The sequence below is a fragment of the Canis lupus genome, chromosome X (genome assembly GCF_048164855.1).
Source record: "Canis lupus baileyi chromosome X, mCanLup2.hap1, whole genome shotgun sequence".
In the NCBI taxonomy this organism is placed as follows: domain Eukaryota; kingdom Metazoa; phylum Chordata; class Mammalia; order Carnivora; family Canidae; genus Canis; species Canis lupus.
This window is the reverse complement of record NC_132876.1, coordinates 7,845,016-7,866,325: the sequence shown is the minus strand read 5'-3', so window position 1 is coordinate 7,866,325 and position 21,310 is coordinate 7,845,016. Positions and strand designations below refer to the sequence as shown.

The 21,310-nt window shown below is 33.5% G+C and overlaps 1 long non-coding RNA gene across 1 annotated transcript in view; it reads right to left on the bottom strand.

Annotated features, from left to right (window-relative positions):
- LOC140628397 (uncharacterized) overlaps window positions 1-21,310 on the bottom strand; it is a 118,836-nt gene that overhangs the window by 79,530 nt on the left and 17,996 nt on the right. The window lies entirely within an intron of this gene.

Genomic DNA, 21,310 nt, shown 5'->3' with positions numbered 1-21,310 from the left:
ATTTATTCCTCATCCCACTCAGTTTGATTTGTGCCCACTCACTGTATTGCAATGTTCTTGCTAAGTTAACTGATGCCCTGTGTATTGTTAAATTCAGTAGAAAGGTTTGAAATATGGTGAGGTCTCAACCTCTCAGCAGCATTTCCATATGTTAATTCAAACTGTTCTAGTTATTATTTTAGTAAGCAACCTTTTTTCTTACAAGTGAAATCATTAGGATTTTTTTTAGTATTGGACTTAAAATATAAAATCTTAAAAATATAATATACTCATAAAAATGCAGTGTCCTCATAATATGTTTCACCAATTACTACTGCTAACATGCCTTTCAGGTAATATGGATTATGTTTTTGAAAATTGAAAGTTAATAGGGTTGATACATTAAATCCTGCATCATAGCAAATTTCTGGATTTAATCCCATTGTGCTATAATTGGATGTATTTTGAATTTATTATATTCAGTGACTGAAGTAATAGAAAAAAAGATTAAATGTGTTTACATGCCTCTAAAAAGGGCACAATGTCTCTTCTTGGCCCATTTTTAGAATGTATATAACCTGAAGCTATATTAAAATCGAGAATGCTGTATTCCGATTGAAACTGTTTTGTTTAAATTATATCATTATTCATGTTATTTACCACATTAAAACCTTTAAGAATAAGCTGTCTTCTTTATAAAATGATATATTGCCTTAAAATATTTTAATTATAACTATGATGATGATTATCTTTTGTAAAGATGAAGACCTTACAAGTTATTTTGCACCAAGTTGCCATGAAGGAGTCCTGTCATATTCCCCGTCTGGAGTGGTTCAGCTCACTTGGTCTGTCCATGATTGATAATAAGATAGTATTTATAATTATTTGCTATGCCCACCCAATTCAGGTTTCTCTCCTAAAGTAGTATTTGAAGTTTATTGTTGTTTGGTTGTTATCCTTTGAGGTGATAATAAAGACAAGACATATTTGCTTTTTTGAGAAGTGTATCTGCTCCTGATCAAGAGAATAAGAGCGATCAGGATCAAGGTAAGGTATGGACTTCTGCTCTTCAACACCAAGCTCTCCACTCCTAAGCATGGGCAAAATCCTAACCTAAAAGGGTAAAGAAATGTTTCCATGTTAGTCCTGGATTAATTCCTCTACATTTTATAATAGTTTTAAACCATTGTCTTTTGATATGTCAGTATCATTGATTAGTCCAAAAAGTCATTTTTTGTCTTTCTATCGTATGAAGCTTGCCTAATTTAACTCCCAGCAGAAAATTTATTTTAAAGGTCTGAGAAATTCCTCACTGCCATCCCAATGTACAAATGAATTTTCTTCCAATTCTGCAAAATATTTCATGAAGGTACCTCTGTCTAGATATGCCTTACTATAAATCATCTTCTACTGCTGCAGTGAAGAAGTTTCATAGACCTTCCTTTCTTTTATCAGGGATGATAACATCTTCCAATTTGAAAGCTAAATGGAAGAGTAAGCCTCTATTCTGAAATAATTTACACTATGATCACTTCCTGTCATGATATCAGTAATCCATCCACCCCATATCCTACACCAAATAGCAGTAAATCTGACTCAAACTTTCTATGTACTCAGCTGATCATTTTTATTTTTTGTTTCTATACTTTTAGCCTTTTATGTTCAACTATATGTACATTATGCTGAAAATTCAACTGCATGTCCACTGCTTACCTTTTCAGATCTTGCGTGCTAACAAAATTGAAATACGTGACCTTGGAAAAATGGCCTAACTCCTATAAATTCAAGTTCTTCACATGTAAAGTAAAAGTGATAGTTGGTAAACTTCCCCTATCCCCTGTAGAATTGTTATGAAGACTGAGCAAAATATCTATTACTCACTTAGCACAAATATCTGGGATATAGTAGACACTCATTAAATAGTAGTTAGTTGATGTTTTAGGGTGCTAATATATAGCATGCCTTCTTTCCATGTGTAGTAACTGAATCAATAACTGAAAGAGACCAAGGAATCAATAGATGAACAACAAAGATGCCCCTTAATACTAATAATACTAATACAGAAGGATGTGGCTTAGATGTTTGTGAACAATAGGCTTCCCAATACTCTACTCCAGAATTAGGCAGACTTACCCTGGCCAGTCCTAGGCAGCATTGAACAATCATAGGCTCATTCCTACAATGGCATCATATAAAATTTATGGCATGGAAAAACAAGACATAATTTGCCCTCTTTATAATCAGCCTTACTACTAAAGGGAAACACTATATGTCACCTCAAAACATGCATCTTTGACCTAAGCATTATCTTGAACTGGTTATTTTAAAAACAGACAAAGGAAAAGCTCTTAAGTTACTTACCTTTTTGTAAAGGAAATTTATATTTATAAAGGAAATCTCCATTTGTAAGAGTGTCTCCTTCTCTGTCCTGAAGAGAATAGGATGACCTTAATCCCCAGAAACTCTTATTAATGGAGAAGGCCCCCAACTCAAATTTATATAACAACTTCACCATTGTCTGTTATGCTTTTCTTGGTTACCTCCCATTAACAAGCTTCTCCCAAAACCCCCAAATCTTATGCCTTTAGCTGAAGAAGGTGTTTACGGTGATAGCTTGGACCATTTCAGAGTTATTCAGTTTTCCTGGATCTCTCTCATGCATACAGGAGTTTACATCTTATTAAACTTCTGTTTATTTCTCTGTTGTTAATCTGTCTTTTATTACAGGGGGTATCAGCCAAGAACCTAGAAAGATATAGGGAACACTATTTTTCCTTCTCTACACTACCAACAAGGGTAAGGAAAGAAGGAAAAAATCTATACATGTCCTGTTCCTTATCCCAAAAACTCTTTTCCTCCAGGTTCCAGTTTCTATATGATCTCTTCACAAAATCCTTTCTGACATTTCTACTCAAATAATTTTTATCCTCTCTGAATCTTCCTCGGTCAGTATGTGTGCCTCTCTTAAAGTACATTCCATTAAAAAAAATTTAAAAATTTAAAAAATAAAGTACAGATCATATTATTCATGAAATGATCACTATTATTCATACCTATATTGTTTTCACTACTGTTCATCCAATTATGTAGCAATTGTTCCTTGATCACTCTCAAAGTATCAGGCAATGTGCAATGTGCTGTTGGGGAGATGGACAATAAGTTCTTTGATGGAATAATCTGTATCTCTTCTCTTCTTTGTAGCCCCTTGACTCTTACTATTTGCTCAATAAAATTTCATGGAATGAAAGAACAAATAGTTAAAGGTAAAAGTCACTATTTTCCTCAGTGCTGGAAGTCAAAATGAAAGCCACCAAATTCTCCATTTGAAGTATCACTATTTGAAATTAATAAGTACTCAATTTCTACACGAAGTATTTGAAATACTAGTGATTCTGCAGAATATGTTCACTTACAAAATACAAAGTGTTAATAAACACAACTAAATTTCATTAACGTAAATTCATACACACAGCATTTGATGTAATAATTCCTAGTCAGGACCAGCTGGCATACAGCTGGATATCTTTTTACGTTTAAGAAGATACCAGTACCAAAGAGATGAGCAAGTCATTGGAAAAACTACTGCAGTATAGCTTGCAGACAAATCCAACAGTCTGAACAGTCTCACCATTCCCAACTTGCTGAACAAGTCTACAAGATAACTGTTGAAATAAAAATCTTGCCCAATATTATAAAAATTTAAGATCTCATGCAATATAAAAGTACAATCCAAGCTCATTTATTTTCACAGTAAGATATAATCTCAACCATTCAGACTTTAGTGCACATATGATTTACCTAGTAGAAATTGTTTAAATGTCCTTTCCTGGGCTCCACCCCAAAGGGCTCTGATTGCTTTAGTTTGGGATAAATCCATAATATCTGGATTTCACTGACATGGAAATCCTTTCACAAGTGGTCATTTGACCATACAATTTGAGAAACACTGTTATAGATTAAGATTCATTTTCAAAACATCTAGACAGATTTTCATATATTTTCTTCTAACCTTAAAATAGAACTCTGTTATATGTAGAGAAGAAAAATAATTTTCCCTTTACCTTTTTAGGATATTAGTTGAGATCTCCCTGTAATAAAGAGACACATTAACAGGACAGAAGTTTAATAACATGTATACCTTCTGTAAGCACGGGAGAGACCTAGCAAAACTGAATACCTCTCCCAAATGACCCAAGCCACCACCCTAAATACCATTTCCAGCTAAAGACAAAAGAAAGATCTGGGGGGTTGGTGGTGACAATTATGAGAGGCTAGCAGGTAAAGCAAAGTAAACAAAGGTAAGGTTGTTATGCAGATTTAAGTTGGGGGTCTTCTCCATGATAAGATTTTTCTGGAGATTTAGAGACTCCCCTCTATTCCTCTATTTCCTGTCTCCAGAAAGGGAGACACTCTTACAAACAGATTTAAATGTAAATATCTCTTACAAAAGGGTATCTTCTGCTTAATCTTCAGAGTTTCTTCTATATTGGTTGTTTCTTAAAAATAATACTTTTGGGGTCGCAAATTTTATTCTGCTTCACATAGAAGAACCCTTGAGGCAACTGATATGTAAATATACTATAAGGCAGGGCCTCTCAAACTTGATTATATATTGAAACTAAATGAGAATATTCAAAGTATATCAATAATTAGGCCCCTTGCCCCCAAATTCTGATGTAATTGATCTGGGGTATGTTTTGAGAATTATGATTTTTTAAAAATCTCAGGTGATTTGCATGTGAAACTGAGGTTAAGAATTCTTGGTATAATCAATGTGTTTCTCAAACTTTAATGCATATATAAAAACATTAGACACACTATTAAAATACTCTTGGTTTGATATGACAGTTTAATCTTTCCAGAAACTAATCTTCCCAGTGATAACTATAAACTTTATAAAACATCAAAAAAATGACAATAATAATATACTATCAGAGGATGATGAAGAGAAAAAAGCAGATTATGGAGGGGAATCAAAACTTGAAGAAGCAACAGAGGATCATGAGTTTTCTTTTTTAAATTTTTTTTTTTCAATTTTGTCCCAAGAATGCATCACAGTACCAGATAACATTAGAAGCAATTATAACTCTGATAGAAACCCTATCATTTTTCTGGCTGGAGAAACTAAAATGAGGAGTCTGGGAAACCATGCCCAATCTCTGGAAAGCAAAAGGGGAACCCAAAAATCCTATATATAAAAATGCACATGTCTCAGATTAACCCCTGAACAATGCACATTCAAGACTGATTCAAAGCAGCACAAGAAAGACTTGTGGAACTAAACTGATCAGCCCATAGGAAATGAGGTAGAGCTTAGTTTGAATCTAACCAGATTAACTGACACCAAAACCAAAATCATCAACCATCCTCAGGTAGTCTACACAACACAAAACTTATATTGTCTAGGATAAAACTGACAGTAACACACTGTAATAATAATTAGGAAAATGCAATTCTTTAACGAGGATAAAATAAGCATCAGAGGTGTACCCCAAAATGTTAAATATTAGAAATATCAGAGACAATTTTTAATGTAGCTATGATATCTATGTCCAATGAGATAAAGAAAAGAATAATCAAAATAAATACAAATAGGTAACAAAAGCACTGAAAAAAAATATTAAAGGAAGTAAATGGAAATTTTAGAATAGAATGCGATATCTGGAACAAAAATTTTACTGGAGGAGTTTGGTAACAGAATAACAGTGATGATGGAGGAATGGGCCAGAGTATTTGAAGATAGATTAATAGAAATTATCCAATCTTAGGAATAGAGTTAAGAGATAAACAAGGAGACAAAACAGAGTCTCAGGGACCTGAAGATTCCCAGCTATCCCTGAGAATAGCCTAGGACAGTATTCCTAGAATTATTAGAAAGAGAGAATGTGACCTTAAAAATATTTATAGAAATAATGGCTGAAAATTTCCCAAATTTAGTGAAAGACAAATTTACAGAATCATAACCAGCAAACCTCAAACACAATAAATTCAAATTCCATACCTAGACACATCTTAAGTGACTGCTAAAATAAGAAGAGAAAAATTTGAAAAAAAGATACAAGAAAACAATACAGAAATCAATGATTCAAATGACTAAGAACTTCTCATGAGAAACAACAGAAGTCAAAAGAGAGTACAATAATATTTTTGAAGTGCTCAAAGGAGAAAAAAAGAAAAACTGTCAGTCCAGAATTCTACAGGAATAAAATTGCTTAAAAATCACCTAAAGGAAAACTAAAACAAGATGTTGTTAGCAGACCTATACTATATGAATGCTAAAGGAAATTCTGGTTGAAGAAAAATGACACCTGAAAAAATATGGAACTTCAAGAATAAATGAAGATTATTGGGAATGATAAATATCTAGGTGAAGGTAAAATGTTTATCTTAAATTCATTCAGATTCTTTAAAAATAACAATATTTTCCCATGTTTTTTTATATGTACCATATATGACTTCTATGACATAAGACATCAAGAATGGGGCACCTCCGTCGCTCAGTCAGTTAAGCATATGACTCTTGATCTCAGCTCAGGTCTTGGTCTCAAGTCATGAGTTCAAGTCCCACATTGGGCTCCATGCCCAGCATGGGGCCTATTTAAAAAAAAAGACATCAAGAAGGAGGGGTAAAGAGTAAAATTTGTAGGAAGTTCTGTATTTTATGTGAAATAGTACAATGTTAAACTCAAATAAACTATGAGAGGTTAGAAATATATATATGGCAATTCCTAGAACAACTAGTTAAAAAGAAATATATAAAGAAATATAACTAAAAAACAATAGATGAAATAAAACTGAATGCTAAATTACTTAGATCACCTGAAATTTGAGAGAAAAGGATGAAAAGAGGAAAACTAAAGAGATAATGGCAAACATGAAAAAATAATAAATACAAATACAAAAATAATTTAATAATTTTGAGTGTTCCAATTAAAAGGCAGAGACTGATGTAAAAGCAGAAAACAACTATATCTCACCTATAAGAGATGCATTTTAAATAGCCACAGATAAATTGAAAGTAAATGAGTAGAAAAACATACGCCATAGAAACAATAAGGATAAGAAGTCTAGATTGACTATATTATTGTCAAATAAAATAGTTAAACAGGCCTTATGACAAAGAGTGTTACTAGAAATAAAGAACTTTTCATAATGGTAAAAGAAAAATTCATCAGGAAGACCTAAAAGTTATTTGCTATGAACCTAATAACACAATTATTCTCAAAATAGATAAAACAAAAATTGGAAGAATTACAAGAAGAAATAAACATTACCAGAAGTGTAATAAGAGATTTCAATATCTGTCTTTCAACAGTTGATAAAAATATTACACAGAAATTATCAATGCATATAAGATTTAACAACATTAGCAACCACTTAACCTAACTGCTGTGTATACAACATTATACCTAACAAGTACAGAATATACATTCTTTTGTATTCACATTGTACATTCATCAAGAGGGACCATAAGTTGGCTCTAAAGCAAATATCAATAAATAGGATCAACACATTGCAGAGTATATTTTATGATTACAACAGAATTAAATTATCAATCCCAAATAATATTTAGGAAACCCAAAAATTTTGAAATTAAACAACATACATCTAAATAATTATGAGTCAACCAAGAAATCACCCACAAAAAATAGAAAACATTTTGAGTTAAATTTTAACAAAAATAACACACCGAACTTTTTGGAATACAGTCAAAGCTGTGCTCAGAGCAGATACTTAGAAACCTAAATGCTTTCAAAGAAGAAATATCTAAAATCAATTAAAGAATGTTCTATATTAAGAAACTAGTAAAAAAAAAAAAAAAAAAAGAAACTAGTAAAAAAAAAAAAAAAAAGAAAGAAAGAAAGTAAACCTAAAACGAGTAGGAAGAAATTATAAAGAGCATAAATTAGCAAAATAGAAAATAGACAAACAATGAGGAGATTTAATAAAACCAAAATCTGGTAGTTTAAAAAGATCTACAAAATTGACAAACCACATAGCTAGACTGATCAAGAAATAAAAAGAAAAAACACAAATAATGAATATCAGAAATAAGAAGGTCACTATCACTTTAGATAATCACTATAGATCTTAAGAGATCAAAACTAAGACAAGGTAATATTATAAAAAAAATTATTCCAGAAAATAAAAATGTCAATGAATGCACCAATTATTTGAAAAATAAAAATTCAGAAAATGACTTTTAAGAATAAAATATCTGAATGTATTTAATAAAGAAATATAATTTGTTATGAAAAGCTTAACACAAACTTCCAGACCCAGATAATTTCACTGGTGATTTCTACCCAACCAAATTCAAGGAAGAATTCTTACATAAAACATTCTATTTTCAGAAAATGGAAAAGGATAAAAACCTAAACAATGGTTTAAACCAGGACAAACCTGTCACCAAAACCAGACAAAGACATTGTTTTTGACAAACCCATGACCATCATGAACATAGGCACAAATAAAATCCAATATATAAAAACATAATACAGTATGATTAAATGTATTTTATCCTGGCAGCTCGGGTGGCTCAGCAGTTTAGCGCCGCCTTCAGCCCAGGGTGTGATCCTGAAGACTCAGGATTGAGTCCCACGTCAGGCTCCCTGCATGGATCCTGCTTCTCCCTCTGCCTGTGTCTCTGCCTCTCTCTGTCTCTCTCTCTCTCTCATGAATAAATAAATTTTTTTTTAAAGTATTTTATCCTAATAATGCAAGATGAGCTTAACATTCAATAGTTACTCAAAGTAAATTATATTACATAATGTAGGAGAAAAATATGATCTTTTAATAGATGCACCCATTCATGATTTAAAACAAAACTCTCAGTAACATGAGGATGGGACTTAATTCAATAAATAATTTTAATGAAAAGCCAATAGCTAACATCTAACATCAAAATTAATGAAGAAAAATTGAATGATTTCCCTATAAAATTGGAATTGAGGCAAAGATATCCACTTTGCTACTTGTATTCATAGACAAGAAAAAAGCCATGAAGATCAGAAAGGAAGAAGGAAGTCACGTCTTACTATAGATGATATAACTGTTAATACAGAAAATTCCAAAGATGCTACAGTTTCAACTGTGAAAAATAATAAGTGAACTTGTCAAGATGGCAAACTAAATATTTATATATCTATATATCAGCAGTGAATATTTAGAAAGTACAGTTTCTAAAAAATAATTTACAATAGCACCAAAAATAAAATACTTAGGAGTTACTCTAATAAAATGTGTCCACAAACTCTACAAAGAAAATTAAAACATTGCTGAAGGAATTTATAGAACTCCTTAATAAATAGGGAGATTATCTTCTTCATAAATAGGAAGGCTCAATGTTATAAAGATATCAATTCTTCCCAAGTTTACCTGTAGATTCAAAACAATCCCAATCAAAATTTCGGGAGCTTTCTTGTTTATTCTTTTTTGTAGAAATTGGTAAGTTGATGCTAAAATTTATACAGAAATGTGAAGGACCTAGAAGAACTAAACTTTTTTTTTTTTTTTTTTTTTTTTTTTTTAAGAAGAGGAACCAAGTTGGAAATTCCCCCTACTAATTTTAAGACTTATTATAAAACTATGGTAATCAAAACAGTTTGGTATTTGGGAAATAAAAGATGTACACAAATGGAATAGAAGAGACAAACTAGAAAGAGACTCATACATACATGGCCAACTAATTTTTTACAAAGATATGAAGGCAATTCACTATTCATAGCAAAGTCTTTACAACAAATGATGCTCAGACAATCAGATGAATTTAAGGAAAAAAACTATTTCAATCCAACATCACACCAAACACAAAAGTTAACTTGAAGTTGTTCATAGACCTAAATGTAAAACCAACCACGAAATTTCTAGAAGAAAGCATAGAGAAAAAATCTTTTGAATTTGAGTAGGCTAAGATTTCTTATATAGGACATTAAAAGTATAAGCCAAAAAGAGAAAACTTTGATAAATTGGACTCGATCAAACTGAACTTTCTGCTCATTGGAATATACTGTTAAACAAACAAACAAAACCCCTAAAGGTTACAGACTGAAAAAAAAGATTCAGGACATACATGTCAAACAAAGAACTATTATACAAAATATATCAAGAAATATTATAATAATTAGAAGAAAAACTATGCAATAAAAAATAAGCAAAAGATTTAAAGAAATATTTCATAAAAGAAGATCTATTAATGAAAAAAAGATATACAAATGAAAAACACGGGAAAAGATGCTGAACAACATGAATCATCACTGACTTGTAGAGCAAAACCATAATGAGATACTGCTATATGAACCTTAGAACACCCAAATCAAAAAACAAAAACAAAACAAAACTGAAGACATTGAGTTTTGATGAAAATGTAGAGCAACTTCAACTCTCATACCCAAATGGTGGTAATGCGAAATAATACAACCACTTTACAAAACACGTACTTTGCACAAGATTCCCACAACCCTACCTCTAAGTATTTACCCAAGATAAATGAAAATGTATGTCCACACAAATGTCTGAGGTGAATATTTATAGTCACTTTATTCATGGTTGCCCCAAACTGGAATGATCTAAAAGATCCATCAAGTATTGAATGGATGAATCAATTATGATATATTCATACAATGGAATATATCTCAGCAATAACAAGACATGAATTACTGATGCACCCATCAACACAGAGGAATCTCAAATGGATTATGCTAAATGAAAAAAGCTGGATTCAAAATATACTATGTAGCTCCATTTATATGATATTCTGGACAGGATGAAACTAAAGGATAGAGCTGTGGTTTCTATGGATTTGGAGTAAGGGAAAAAAAAGATTGACTAGAAAAAAAACACATCAGAACCTTTTCAGTTTGATAAAAATATTACATATTTTGTTTACATTTATCAAAGCTATACAAATTAAAAGGGTAAATTTAAATTCATGTCATTTATTCTACATGTAAATTACACTTCGAGAATCTGACCTTAAAAACATATATATCCAGTAATTCCATTCTAGGTATACATCTAAGAGAAATGAGAACATACATCTGCACAAAGACTTGTTCAGAAATGTTCATGCCAGTTCTTGTGTGCAATAGCAAAAACCTGAAAACAATCCAAATGTCTATCAATGAGTAACTGTATAAATGAAATGAAGTATATAAATACAAAGAAATGCTACTCAGCAAAAGAAAAAAAATAAGCTATTGTCATAGAGGGGGTGGGGATGGCGCAAAAGGCACAAGGAAACTTTTTAGGGTGACGGATATGTGTGCTCTCTTGATTATGGTGATTGTTTCATGGGTGTATAGGTATGTTAATATTCAACAAATTTTACATTTTAAACATGCATAGTTTGTTGTGTATAAATCAATATCTTAATGGAATAAAGGAAAGATTGTTTCAGGACGTGTAGGATGAGGCTGAGATCCTGCGTTTCTAACACGTTCCTAAGCATCTGTCTTCCTGGTCTCCAGACAACACTTCGAGAAGCAAGACTGTAAGAGATAAAGTAGCCAATCATTCATCTCTAGTCTCCAAGTGTTATCTTTAATAATCCTAGAGGTTACAAACCGTAATCTTATCACTTTGTCTCTGATCACACAAAATTTCCTTAAAGATGAACAATTTATGATTATGCCATCAGCTTAAGGATCTCTACAAAATAGCAATCATATTATGACTATTTCTTCCTTTGGGAGAGTAAAAACATTATTCTACTGCTCAATGTCCATTATATTTAAAGGACTAAAGGACAGATTCCTTCTAGGTTTAAGGCACAGAAACAAATTTAATAACCCTCATAATGAAATGAAAGTTCTGATGTTCATCATTTTGGGGGAACTTCAGAAGCAATGCGTGTGTAGAATATTTTCATTTTCTTTCATCAGGATTTGGCTTTGCATGTATGCATGTATGTGTGTGCACACAAGTGTTGGGGTGTAGCGGGGGAAAGGGAAAGTGTATAAAAATCTCTCCCTTTGTTTTCACACAATTTCTTGATTTTTAAATTTATTTTATTAAAATCAGATAGTTTTTTAAATCTGTATTTTCATTGTGAAATGACTCATATTGTTTTTGGAAGTAAGGAAATAAGTAATGAATAAATCATTAAAAAGGCATTAAGCTAGGTATCAGATGTTCCTCGCTTCATTTAAGTTAATTCCTCTTTCCTAGGCTGTCTAACTTTGAAGAGAGCCTTGGTTATCCTAATTTATCAAAAATCCAATGGCCACTGACATTAACACAGTAAACTCTGCTATCATTTTATTATTCCAATCCCTGAATAGTCCCTAAGGGACTGTATTTCATATATATGTACACATACATGTATATATATGTATATACATATATATATATAAATACACATATATTTTATATATGCATATATATGACATATTTTATAAATACATATATAATATAGTCTATTTGATAAATTGATATGCCCATTTTGACATCATCTATAACAGGCAATTACTGATATAATCAGATATGATTATATTTATCTAACTAAATTGATTTTATCTCAAGGACCCATTATCCTTGATAGCAGAAAACTGTATGTAGGATTCCAGGTAAATTCAATCACTTCAGAGTTTTCTCGGTAATTTTAGTATACATAATGGCCATAATTCAGCGTTGCCTGGAAATCCATTAGACTTGTCCCTCTTCAAGGCAACAGGATATAGATCAAAACTGAAGTCCCCTTAACTTTAAGGTCCTCAAACTTTTGGGGAAGTTCTATTAGTGCTTATCTTAGAACTAAACCCAAAGGACTAAGGCATATCTTGGGGTCTCTTCCCAGAGAGATCTCATCTCTCTTCCTTTCCCAAAAATACTGCTCTTCTCCCCAGCTGGGAAGATCCTATCTGTTCTAATCAGAATGAAAGACATTCTTCTATGTCAACTTTTAAAGCCAGAACCTCAATTCTTGCTGCTGAGAGGTCCCAGGATATGGCAACTGAAAAGTCTTTCCTTTCATTTGGGGAATATAAATAATAGTGAAAGGGAATATAAGGGAAGGGAGAAGAAATGTGTGGGAAATTGCTAACTCTGGGAAACGAACTAGGGGTGGTAGAAGGGGAGGAGGGCGGGGGGTGGGAGTGAATTGGTGACGGGCACTGGGGTTTTTTTTTTTTTTTTTTTTTTTTTTTTTTTTTTTTTTCGGGCACTGGGGGTTATTCTGTATGTTAGTAAATTGAACACCAATAAAAAATAAATAAAAAAAAATAAAATTTACATCTTATATAGTGGAATATTACCCAACCATTAGAAAGGACGAATAAGCACCATTTGCTTCAACGTGGATGGAACTGGAAGGTATTATGCTGAGTGAAGTAAGTCAATTGGAGAAGGACAATCATTATATGGTTTCACTTATACAGGAAATATAAAAAATAATGAAAGAGATTATAGGCGAAAGGAGGCAAAATGAGTGGGAAAAATTAGAGAGGGTGACAAAACACAAGAGACTCCTAACTCTGGGAAACAAACAAGGGATAGTGGAAGGGGAGGTGTGTGGGGGGATGGGGTGCCCCGCAGTGCTTGTCACCCAGTCACCCCATCCTCCCCACTCACCTCCCCAATTAATGAATAAATATTAAGAAATTCCTCTTTGGGTACTTGATGGGATGAGCACTGGGTGTTATATTATATGTTGGCAAATCGAACTTCAATAAAAAATATATATCTAAAAAATATTTTTAAAAATAAAAGTTATATCTTCCAGAGACTTCAAGAGTTTATTTGGAAATCACAGGATGAGCACTGCCTGTCTTTTTTTCTTAGGATTTCTTAGGATACAGCTCTCATCTCTACCATTAAAAAATGTACTATGGAACAAAAAAAGACAACTAGGAGGATTGTGAAGAGTAGTCAAAACTTGGAGAAGTGACCTGTATGGAGATCAACACCCCTGTCTCTGTTGCTCTTCTCCCCCTCCCTCTCTCTTTCCTACTGCACCCCTCTCCCCTCATCCCCTCAACTTCGCCCTGAGGACAGGCCTTATTCATGGTGCAAATGCAGGCCTGGCAACTGGATCAGCAGCAGAAACCACACTGACTTTCTAGAGAAATTGAGGAAAGGAGTGCCAGCAGGGTAATGAGCAAGGGAGAAATACAGAAAAGAGGACCAGAAAAAAATAAACTCCTCTTCGTGGGCATGAAACCACAGAGGTCTCCACATCGATCCTAAACTGTGTGCATAGTACAAACCCAAAGCAGTGTAGTAAAGGCTAAGAAAACTGAAATTATATTTGAATTAGTCATAAAAGTCTCTGCCTAAAACCTGAAGCAAACATCATCAACAGAAAGGATTTTTATAACTGAATAACAGGAAAACGAACATCTCAATAAAAATGGCAAAGTATTTAAACAGGCCCTTCACAAAAGATATACAAATGCTTAATGAACACATGAAAAAATGCTAAATATCATTATCATGGAAATACAAAATAAACAACAACATACCACTACATAACTATAATGTATAGAGTTAAAACGACAGAAAATACTAAGTGCTGGTGATGGTGAAACAGCAGGAACTCTCATACACTGCTGATAAAATCACTCTGCAAAACCAGTTTCAGTTTATTTTTCTATACAGTTGAACATACATCTACCATGTGGCCTTACTATGCTACTTCAAGGTATTTAACAAAGAAAACTGAGAACACATGACCATACAAAGACTATGCATGAATGTTCATACCAGCATTATTTTTTCTAGACCTAAAACTAGAAAAAAAAACCCCAATATCCATCAAGAGATGAAGAAGAGATAAACTATGGTATGTCCAGACAGTAGAATACACTCAGCCATAAAAAGGAGTAATCTATGGATTCATACAACAATTTGAATGAATCTCAAATTAATACACTGAGCCAGAGAAATCAGATCAAAAAATATATATATTTGATTGTGCCATTTACAAAATATTCTAGAAAGTACAAATTAATCTATAGTGATATAAAGCAGGTCTTGTGTTTGCCCTGAGTTGAGTATGGGGGACGGGTGATGAAACTATTTATTATCTAGATTGCTATGAGTATTTCATGGTTGAACACATATGAAATTGCACACATTAAATATGCACAATTTGTTGTCACTTATACCTCAATAAAATTGTAAAAAAAAAAACAGCAAATGCACACATTTATGTATACACATACAAATATACTATTCAGAATACATAAAACATTTGACATTTCTTTCTTTTTTTAAGATTTTATTTATTTATGAGAAACACACACACACAGAGAGGCAGAGACATAGGCAGAGGGAGAAGCAGGCTCTCCACAAGGAGCCAGATGTGGGACTCGATCCCGGATTCCGAGATCAGGACCTGAGCCAAAGACAGATGCTCAACCACTGAGCCATCCAGAGTCCCCTTGGCATTTCACACTGATTATTATGCACTATGGTTAAGGGCGGGGCCTCTAGAATTATTTGCCCTGAATGAGAAATCCAACTACTTATTAGCTATGTGGCAGGGAGCAAGGTAATTACCCTGTCTGAGCCTCAGGTTAACTGTTTATGGAATAGGAATAAAAATGTTACCCACAAAAAGTAAACTACAAGTTTTAATTGGATTTAATCTAAAAACCACTTTCCTTAATATGACTTACAAAGACCTGCATGGCCTTTCCTCTTCCTGTATTTTCAGCTTCATTTATCACCATTCCACATTTTAGTCCAGAGACATGCCATATTCTTTTGTCCTTCTGTGCCTTATCTAAAACACTTGGGACCAGTTACTGTGCAGAAGTCACAGAGTAGATTTTTGTAAGTAACACAGAGCATATATTACATATTATCTAATACCCTACTGGGGTTTGGAGAAGCAATCTCTAATCAAACACACTGATGTTTAGGTTTAAAATCATAAACCATATTTAAATATTTACCCATCAGACAAATAGACCATAAAAAGCTTCTCATGTGTGCCAATAGGCTTTAGCCGTTACATATGTCAGGATCAGTTCAAGTTCTCCTGACAAGTTTCTCAAATATATCTTCATGGTTTTGACGATTTCACAATACCTAATACAAGATTGTCCACCTATCTTTCTTTCATGTCGAGTTCCTTGCCCCATAGGCCTTCTCTCACTTCATATTCTCTATCTAGTCTGGCTCAGCCATGACCAAATTTTTGGTACAACCTATGTACATAGGATCCTAAATTTTTACTTCTAGCCTGAAATTCACTCAGTATATAAGTGTTTACTTGGCATTTCTACACAGAAGTCTCATAGATAGTCCAACTTTTCATATTCAAAACTAAACTCTTGATTTCCTCTGCCCATCCTGCTCCTCTTCCCATCTTCCTCATCTTAACCCTTGAAACCTCCATTTGTCCAGGTGCTCAAACCAAAATGTCATAGCATCCTTGATTTCCTTAGTGGTCCGATCTGAAAATGTGTGTGATATCCTTGATTTTTCAAGTCTTCTTCCAAGCCATTATTCACATAATGGTCAGAGTGACCTTTCTAAAACAATTTGAATTCTATCATTTCTTGGCTTAAAACCCTTCAATAAGTGTTCTAGTGCCTGCTGTCCTCTCAGCTCCCAATTTGCCTTCTAGTCATGATTGTCAAGGCCACTGGCTTTCTTTCTTTTTTTCCCTTCCCCACTTGACTAACTCCTCTTCTTCCTTCTTTTGTCACCCTAATGCTCACTTCCTTAGGAAACTTTTCCTGACATCCCAATACAAATCAGGACTATGATATAGATAGACCCCCCAATGCTTTCTCCTAGAATGCACATATATGTAATAGCAAATAGTTCAAACAGTAAGATACCAAAAATAGTTTTAGTGGTATTTTTTAGAGAACCATTTTAGTGATAAAAATCACACTTTTATTCTATTTTCAGAAAATTCAGAAGAGAACACTTCAATTCCTTAGCAACTTCAGATTTCCCTCTAAAAATGTTGAGATATGCAACTGGGAAGAGATTAAAGTTTTAGTAGAAGAAACTAATGGATAAAACATTAATAGATGACATGTGAAAAAGAAAAGGAAGGGGGAACGCCTGGGAAATCTAAGCAGGTTACTCTACTGCTTGTTGACTCTTCCCTGAGAATAAAGACCATTGTATAGTCTCAGAAAGCTGTTTAAATCCATGCTTGACACTATTTTTGTGCCCCTCTCCCAAACGTCTAACCCAGGGGCACTTGGGTGGCTCAGTCAGTTAAGCGTGTCTGCCTTGGGTTCAGATCATGATCTCAGGATCCTGGGGTTGAGTTCTTCATCAGGCTCCCTGCTTAGCAGGGGGTCTATTTGAAGATTCTCTCTCCCTCTCCCTCTGCCCTGCCCTCCTGCCTGCTCATGACTGCTCGCTCTCTCTCTAAAATAAATAAATAAAATCTTAAAAAAAGATTTAACCCATTTGTACCTTACTTTCTTCATGTTTAAATGGATGGTTGCCATCCATCTGATCTATTTCCCAAAGTTATTCTGAGAACCAAAAAGGATAACAAATAAAAAAGTAATCCTAATTGTAAATTGTAGCAAATTGTGAATTAATCCAGTGACTCAGAGTGAGGACATCATAATTATAAGAGCTAACATTAACTATTCCAAATATCTATCTCTGGGGCAAGAACATTGCTAAATTTATGCTTATTCTCAGTACATTTTGTATATAAGGTGTCAGTAAAGTCTGAAATGCCTCTCCCACTTCTGCTCTGTATCTGAGAGCCTGTCCCCACTTCCTGGCCTTTCTCCTAGGATGGTCAGTATATGCACATCATAAATGATTCCAGAAGGACATCTGGGTGGCACAGTCAGTTGAGCATCTGCCTTCGGCCCAGGTCATGATCCCAGGGTCCTGGGATCGAGTCCCACATCCCTACATCAGGTTCTCTGCTCAGTGGGGAGTCTGCTTCTCCCTCTGCCCTTCCCCTGCCTGTGATCTCTCTCTCTCTCTCTCTCTCTCTCAAATAAATAAATAAAAATCTTTTAAAAAGTAAATACATGATTCCAGAAGAAAGAGCAAAGCTTACCATTTCTTATGTAGTGCCGAAACATGTTAAGCATGCTTTTGTGGTTGTTTTTCATAGAATTGTGATAGGATGCTATATAGTTTTCTATTGCTGCTATAACAAATTAACTTAAAACAACATCCAGTTATTAAATGACAAATTCTATAGGATGGAAGTTCAACATGGGTCCCACTGAGCTAAAATTGCGATGTCAGCAGATCTGCGTTTCCTACTAGGGGCTTGAGAAGATTCTGCTTCTACGTGTATTGGGTCTATTGGGAGAATTCGGCTCCTTGTATTGTGCTTATAAAATTTTGGTTCCTGGCTCAATGCGGGCTGTTGGCTGGAGGTTGTTTTCAGCTTCTGAAGAGCAATCACATTCCCTGGCTTGTGACCCTCTTCTATCACCTACAAAGTAAGTCCTCATATTTAAAATCTCTCTGACTTTTCTTTCTGCCCCAGCTCTTCTGTCTCTGGTGAGAGAAAGTTCTTTGCTTATAAGAGCTCATGTAAGTGAAGTGAACTCTCATGGATTTTCTACATAATCTCCCTATCTTAAAGTCTGTAACCTTAATTATATCTATTCATTAAACCATACATATATGGGACTCCTCTATATGAATTCCTTTTGTCATGTAAATTAACATATTTACAGGTTCCAGGGATTACAGCGTGGAAGTATTTGGAGAGCAATTATTTTGTCTGCCACACAGTTTCTGTATTATATGCTTATGAATTTTTCCTACCAAATGGGACATTATTGGAAGCAAGAGTACATATATATTTGAATAGATATGTTGATATTGCATGGATGATGCTGACAGCAAATACTCAGCTCTTTGATTTATTAAGTCCATGCCAATGGCCTGTATGTGTGCATGGAGACAGAAAAGAGAAAGCATTAAAGACTTGGCCAGTTCTCCTGGAAAATGGAATGAGTCTATTTTTTATTATTTTGTGATTAGTTGTAAGTTCCTAAAGTTTGTATTCAAATAAGCAAGGCAAAAGGATATTTAGTTTTAAACTTTCTTATATAATAGAAAAGAAACAGAGGACTTCTCAGCTCTTTTGATTCAAGAATAACTTTTAGGAATTACTTTGTGTGTACAAGTCACAGTTTGTGAAAGAAGCTAAAGGAAACATAGGAAATAAAGAGATAGGCACTTTGATGACATAAAAGGAACAGAGCTCAAGGAATGCACCTTTGAAGAGAAGTTCCTCAGGCCTGATATCTAGAACTTGTAATATTTATTAGCAACAATAAAATTGCTCGCTTGGAGCCCAAGTTAATATGGTTAATCCATCTGATCAGACTATAAACTCCAAGATTGTGTGCACATTCACAGCAGGGCTCATGTAATGGGGAAACAGCAAAGAAAAATAAAAGTATATATCCTGTAAATGATAAAATAGGACAATTGAATGTGCCTAATCTGTATTATGAGATAGAAAACTCAAGAGAAAAGATACTTTGCAGAATTCAAAGAAGGGAGAATATTTCTACAGAAGTATTAGGAAATAAATTTTGCATGGTTGGTAGTTTTGAAAAATGTATATTATGGAGCACCTTGTTACTTACTTTGACTTTGGAGTTCAGAGTTTAGACCCAACAAAATAGTCTGTCCATGTGTATTTAGACTTTTAATGTCTTTAAGAGAAATTCTCTGGTTTTTATTTATTCTTAAAATAAGATATTTCATCTATAAGAATAGCATTTATATTCTATTGAACTGTTCATGTATCCAATTTTTATCATGTCGTTTTAAAAAGTGATGAATTTTTTATGCATGATTCCATTTAAAAAAACCCATATCTATAGGAATAGAGAGGAGAAAATGAAAACATGGATTTAAAGAATGACCTTGCCTGAAAGTCTTCTACACCATTCTTGGTACTATATATTTGTTGAGAAAATAACCCTTTTTATCAGACCTTTCAAATTTATTAGCCTAGAATAGTACATACTTATTATCATTTTTTTAATTTTTGGCTACAATACTGACCTTTAAAAATAATGAACCTTATATATCTTTACTCTTTCATTTTTACTGCATCTTTAAACCTATCCTTTTATCTTTCATCGCAATTTTCAAAACCCAGATCCCTTTATTTAGTGATCTCACAATTTTCTTCTATTGGTAATTAATGAATTGCTCTGATATCTTTTTCAAATCTTACTTTCTGCTATCCTTTAAGTTTCTTTTATTTCCTAGCTTTTTGAATTGAATGCTTAATTTATTTTCAAGTTTTCTTGCATGAAAACATTTAAAGCTATTGATTCTTCTCTAACTACAGAATTTGTCACATTCTCTATGGTTTAAATTGCAGTGTAATTAATTCCTGTGATTTCCTATAGAGTCAAACATTAAAGTTTGGGTTACTCCTTTATCCCAAGAGTTATTTAAAAAGATTTTCAAAATTTCCAAGTGGTTTTGTTTTATATTTGCTGAGTTTTTATTTGAAACTCCGTTGCTAGTTGCATCTTCTCTATGGGTTCTGTATGATTTGTGTTAATAGTATTCCTTTATGTTTTGTCGTGTTGCTGCTATGGGAAAGAGAATCTATCCTTCTGCATTTTCTGAATAGTTACCATCAGCATGTAGACAAGCTCTTGGTTTTTATATATTAACTTTGTGATCAACCAACATACTAGTCTAGTAGCTTTCAGTTGATTAATATTTTGGATTATCTAGTATATATTCCCATTATCTGCACATGATACTTATTTTCTGTTCTCTTTTCTAATGTTTACTTGTCATTTTATCCTCTTGACTATTTGCTATTTGCATTGACTAATACTTTTAGAACTTTCAGGAAAACTACATAGCATTGTTGCCTCATTTCTGATTTCAATGAGAATGTTCTGAATATCTCAGAGATGAATGTGTTAAGGAAGCATCTATCTATTCCTATGTCACCAACAATGAAACATACCTGAATTGACCTATTAATATGGTGAATTACATAAATATATTAATACTTTCCCCGTGTTAAATAATCCCCACATTCTGAGTAAATCTTGTTTAGCTGTGGTAAATTAATCTTTTAATGCACCACTGGATTCTCTTACTAACATTTTATTTGGGATTTATATATTAAAATCTTCGGGGATTTTCTTTCTTGTCTTCTATTTTTGAGTCTCAGCCTCTTGCCAATTTCCTAAAATGAAATCAGCAGCTCTCATTCTCTTTCTATGTTTTGGAACAGTTTAAGTAGTATCAAAACTATCAGGCCTTGGGGATCCCTGAGTGCCTCAGCGGTTTAGGACCTGCCTTCGGCCTGGGGTGTGATCCTAGATTCCCGGAATCAAGTCCCACGTCGGGGTCCCTGCATGGAGCCTGCTTCTCCCTCTGCCTG